General features: G+C 43.5%; 1 protein-coding gene across 2 annotated transcripts in view; it reads left to right on the plus strand.

Moving 5' to 3' along the window:
• NFATC1 (nuclear factor of activated T-cells, cytoplasmic, calcineurin-dependent 1) overlaps positions 1-6,000 on the plus strand; it is a 214,503-nt gene that overhangs the window by 207,825 nt on the left and 678 nt on the right. The window lies entirely within an intron of this gene.

Here is a 6,000-nt window from a genome sequence, read left to right on the forward strand (position 1 = left end):
ATAAGTCTACTACCTATGCGTGCTCCTTGCAGTCGCTTTGTGATGTATCTAAGTACTCTACTGTAGGTGCACTTAAGGGTGCATAGTACACTATCACATTAACTTGAACTTGTTTTATCCCTTTTAAAAAATAGATTCCAATTTAGGGGCCAGACTTCAATAGGATATTAATCTTGGCTCCTCAAATTGCAGCTCCAGCTTTCTGTGACCCTTCTGCAAAATTCCTAGCTCCTCTGTTCTTTTACAGTTTCTGTTTGGCATCTCTGGTCCTTAACTTGTGTTTACAAATGATGTATAACATTGTAAATTCACAGGAAATCTGAACTCACATTCTTTTATGCACCAAAGCATTTTCACCACTGTCGTTTGTGGGTTTATATCATTGCTTAAGAATTCCCTTACTTTCTTTTTTGCCAGGATGGCTATAATAATTTCACTTGCATTTCTGTGGCATGGAAGAATGTAGCATTAGCAAAGGTATAATGTCTAGAGTGAAAGGGCTTTAGAGCTAAGGAAGAAATGTGGGCTGTACTCTGCTACGATAACGTTATTATGAAGTTTGCCTCTTCCCACAAGCAGGACTAGGATTATACCATGGGTTTTATAGCAAGGGACAGGCTATAAGGAACAACCAGTTTACTGTAGGGAGAAGGAAACCAAAATGTCAGCTAAGTTTGTCTTTTTATTTTCAAGCTTAGACTGTGGCATAACAAATTTTTAGCATTCTTATTGCTAAATATCTCCTGCTGAGCCTTCTCCTTATTTTTAAGAACGGAGAGTCAAAGTGTTGTGTCAGTAATACTATTCAGTTAAAACAAAAGTTTCCATGGCAAGGTCACTTTAAAGTTAAATGTAGGAAGAAAAGCTCCTTATTAAACTAAATTGTGGTGCAGCAGCTTGCCACATCCTGTTGCATCTGATGTGTTTAGCAAAGGAAAAGAAGCCTTTTCAAACCTCTGGCAGGTAGTGTGGTCACTTGATGAACCTGCGTTTCATAACTCTGTTTTGGCATTAAAAACAAATCATGATGTCAGTGGAAAAGGTGAATATAAAAATGGAAACTATCAGTTTGACAAATTTGAGAAGTGGAGGGCATGTTGGGAAACTGTGGGTGTAATTGGTAACTTCACCAGAAAACATTTTTTTAAGCAAAAGGTATCTGAATGGGTAGAAAGGAAGGATTCCACTAGTCTACAGGAATGTGTCAGTCTAAGTATTGTAAAACTGAAGTTTCTGGCTTGAATTGCACAAACTGGCTACATAGTTTTAGCATGTCAGATATCTCCCTATATCTGGTTTAGTCCCATTCTCAGAAAGATTTTATAAAGCTAAATCAGCAATTGTAAAAGCTACTTGAAACTTCAGTGTAAAGGTACTATGCAGATAGGTATTCCTGGAACTTATTAAAACGACTTGTGGGAAACAGACATTCCGCCCCACACACACTATTTCCTCTAGCTCTTCCCTGAAAACCCCACAGCTTTTCCCCTTTTCCTGCTTCCTTCTCTCCTTCCCAGCCACTGGCCAGCCTACCTATATCTGCTCCCCTGTCTCCTTTTCCCCTTCTTCCTTCCCCCTGGCAACCTTTCCCCAGAAGAAGTATGGCCTAGTTGCGTGTGGCCAGTCAGGCTGAACCAAGTTGTATAGTGGGAAGCCTACACTTTCCTTTGTATCCCCCTGCCTATGCTACTTGCTCTTTCTATCTTCCTGGCAGCCCCCATATCCCCAACTTTCCCTGCTTCCTTCTTTGCTTACCACCTACCAGCCAACCTACTTCATGCATATACCACATCTTTCTCCCAAGTGGGGAATCAAAGCAGTTTACATTATTTTTCTCTCTTTCATTTTATCCTCACAGCAACCCTGTGAGATAGGTTAGGGGAAAGTGTGTAACTGGCCCAAGGTCATCCAGTGAGCTTCCACAGTAGAGTGGGGTTCTGAACTAGCTCCTGCCTGCCACCAGCCACCTGGCTGGTGAGGGAAGCCCTGCCCCCAACAGCCACAACCCAGCACAATGCCACCATGATGACTTCATGCAGAAGCAGGGGTCATTTCGAGCAGGAGCAGAGCTCCAGCAGTTAGAAGCACAGGCGGCAAGCCCCACCCCCAGCAGGAGCGTGAAGCACCATGTGTAGCGTTCTTCGATGACTACCATGCGCGCGCGAAGAACTTGCTGAGAACGGAGGGGGTGGAAGAAGCAGGTGTGCACACCCTCATTTCTCCCCCAGGATTTCCCTCTAAGGTAGAAGGTGACTGTTGGACAGCCACGTGTGCTTGTTTCTCATTCGTTCTGCTGTGTGTGAGCTGGAGACAGAATCAGGGCTGGGCTAGGAGAATACACCCCACCTCTCCTTTCCTCCCCCCCCCCCCCTCCAGTGCTCCAGCCCATGTGGGGCAGGGCGGTTCCTTTCAGGCAGGCACTGGCTGGGCAGTGATGGCAGATGATGGGGATAGGAAGCTAAGGACTGAACGAGTAGGTGGTAGCAGCAGCCCGGAGGAGACGGAGGCTGCCAGTGCAGCCGGTGGCTGGCTCAGGGGAGGTGGCATGCTGTTGAATGTGACTCTGTTGGTGCTCATGGTATTGGTGGCCTATCAGCTCTATAAGCACTAGAGATTTTTGAGGTGACGCCTGAGCAATGGGTGTTGCCTTCTGACACACTTTCGGTGATGTCAGGGGGTGTGGCATATGCAAATATATTATGCTAATGAGTTATGCTAATGAGCGCCTGCACCTCTTTTTCTACGAAATGACCCCTGTGCAGAAGTGACATCATCACACTGGATTTTTGCCTAGAATACCAGGGAGCTTGCTCCCACCCCCTGCCAGTGAGGATGTAAGACCTAATGCAACCCTAATTTAAACCTTGGTTTCCTGGATCATAATCTCAAACTCTAACTACTATACCACACTGGCTTTCAGGTCTGGTTGAGTCATGCAAGTCATGTGGTAGCAAGTTGCCAGAGTTTGCTGCTGGACCTGGCCCCAATGAGTTCTCCCTCAAAGGCCAAAATGACAGTGAAAAGTACCTGCCCCCTCACCAAACCAGGGCTTTTCTCAGGTTTGTAGAAAGATCTGTAATGTCTGCCCATGGCTCCATGCTCCAGATTTAAGTATTCACAAATGGAGCCATGTTGAGAATTAGATATATTGATAGTAAAAGTCTCTTTGCATCTGGTTGCCCTGGGATCTAAGGTTCATGATTATCTTAGAAATGAAAGTCAGAAATAAACTCAAGCATTAATGATATTGTTCTTCATCTTGATATATACAGGGTATCACTTAGTGAATGAAACACATTTAGATTCCAGAACTATGATAGGATGTTTACATGTTAAGCTAACTAAAAGGTATTTGCTGTTAGCTGGAAAATGGAAGGGAACATAGCAAGCTGGGTTATTTTGAATTTTTAAAAAATTAACTATTTTTTAGATTGTAGACACAGAACAAATCCAAAATTTGAGACTGGTTTTTTGTGTGTGTGTATGTTTAGACAAAATAGTAATTTTTAATGCTAATTGAGGTTTGGGCCTGTTTTATTTTAACTGCTGTCTAAAACTCTCTCTGTTGTCCCAGAGATACGGATATAAAATCATGGGTTCTACTTCAGCTGTGTTTAAAAGGAGAAAGTATTATTATCATCCCAATAAACAGAGTATCTTCTGCAGATCTTGATTAAGTTAGCAACTTGTATTTGTTTTTTCTCACCCTGATTTTCTTTAGAGGTTTCCCTTCTAGCAACCAAGTGTGCTAGGGATCAGTAAATTCACTCAGTTGCCTGTCTGTGGTTCCTCCCCTTTTATTGTTTTCGAACAGCTATTAGGAAAGTGGATTCTAGCAGTACGTGTAAGTTTATCTTTTACTATCTTTTGTTTGATAGTGTTAAGTGTCCCTCTTTCCTTAGGGATATAGCAGTGCTCGGGGCTCAGTTTGTGTTAAACACCAGAAAGGACTGTGAAGTTAAAATGGCCAGGGTGCAAGCCAAGCTGAGAGGCCCATGTGGTCAGCGTTGCAGGTGACCACAATGGTATCAGTGGCACCAACACTAGATATCACCTTTCCTTGGCTTCTCCTGCCACCTGGTAGCAGTGAGGGATGGTGAGCTGACACTGATCTTCGCCGCTGCTGACAGGTTTGAGCCTAAGGGACTGCCATAGCTGCTGGAGCTTATCTCTGCTTGCTCCTGGCCTCCACTGACCCTCTGGGCAGTGGCCCACTGGGAATTTTCCCTGTAAGTTAAATAGCCAATCCGGCCTGGTAAAAGCAAAGGAATCACGAAAATCCTTGCCTTTGACCTGAACATCAGCGGCAGCCAGCCAGAAGCAAGAACAGGGCTTCCATTTCTGCTGGTGTATATAAGATATTTCTAGTGGAAGCTGCTAGATCAATCCACTCTTCTGTTTCTCCTTTCTTTTGTTTGTTTGTAGTAAATAACTGGACCTTTAAGAAACAGACAGCAATGTTGTACTACAGAACTATTTGTATTACTGTTCTTCCAAGAAATGGAAAGGGGGAAAAAACACCTTGTTTCCCCTTGAGACCTTTTCCTGCTGCATCATAGTTCTGGAGGAGAAGGCACAACTTCATAGCCTTTCTCAGATACGATATAAATTGAAAATAATAATAAATAAATAACACTTAAAGTTGTAGCAGGTGCTTGCTTAACATGCTATCCATTCCAAACACTCCGATTGTAAGTTGTTTTCCTGACACAAAATATGTCATGAATCTGAGTTCAACAGCTAAGAACTGCAGGAAGTTTATTTTTGATCAGCTCGGCCCTTGCTCGAACAAACACATGGAATTATCTAGGCAGGAATGACCAGCAGTCCACAAGCAAAGGGAAACGTGGGCTTTTCCAGGCTGGTTCCATGACGTGGGCATGTGTTTCCCCTTCCCTGTGATGTTAGGAAAGCTCCAAAGTGGTGACAGCCGTACCGATGACATTTTGTCCATCTTAATGTAAATCAAGTTGTGGCAGGGGCCACCGGGAGGCGGGTTGGAAATAGAAGGGATGTTGTGCAGTTCACTGTCGATGGCCTTTGCCAGGTTCAGTCATTTCCTGTCAATCTGCCAAAAATCACAAGCGATAAATGGACATAACTGAAGTGTGGGAAACTGCACAGCCTAACAATCTACAGTTAGGGGATGGAAGAATAATCACAACTAACAAAAACACTGTGATGCCAGACCCACTGCTCAGTCCTTAGTTTATAGATTCTGTTTAGGACTTCTCTGAAATGTCCAGTATGGATTTTTGAAATGGATGCTTCACCCTTAGATGTTTATTGATATGGAAAAGCAGGTTGTGGCCAGTGTTCCCTCTAAGCTGAGTTAGTGTGAGCTAGCTCACAGTTTTTTAGCCTCCAGCTCACACATTTTTGTCTTAACTCAGGAAGGATGGCTCCAGAGCCAACTAAGTTATGCAGCAGCCAAGTCGCTCACTCACAACTTTAGTGCCAGTAGCTCACAAAGTATAATTATTGCTCACAAGACTCCACATCTTAGAGGGAACATTGGTTGTGGCTATTGTGGAAGGACTGCAGTTAATAGCTGCCATTCTCAGGTGCCCACACTGGTTTTGGTTCTTTCCTTCTGTTATCAACTCTCCCACTGTGGAAATATCCACATTTGCTACCATATCTAACAGAGCCATGGCCATTTCCAGGCATTAATGTCAGGGCCTTGCAGCTTGATTTGTGATGCTTGCAACTGCTTGGATAGTTTATGTGCAATAGATCAGTTATTCTATAGACTTCTTCTTGCTTGTCACTTTTGTCTTCAGAGCCAACCTAAATATTTTTTGTATGCAACTAAAATAGAGAGATGGAATCTGGGAGGTGCAATACAACAAAGCCAAAGAGTGACTTTTCTTATGACCCCGCCCACAAATTAGCATGTTGATTCCTTCGGTATGAGTCTGTTCTTTGGCATATAGGCAAGCCCTGCTCTGCTACTCTCAGGCGTTTTATAATCAGCACCCCAGAAAGAAATTGGCAAAA

This window comes from Gekko japonicus, unplaced genomic scaffold (assembly GCF_001447785.1).
Source record: "Gekko japonicus isolate JY-2015 unplaced genomic scaffold, Gekko_japonicus_V1.1 scaffold54, whole genome shotgun sequence".
In the NCBI taxonomy this organism is placed as follows: Eukaryota; Metazoa; Chordata; class Lepidosauria; order Squamata; family Gekkonidae; genus Gekko; species Gekko japonicus.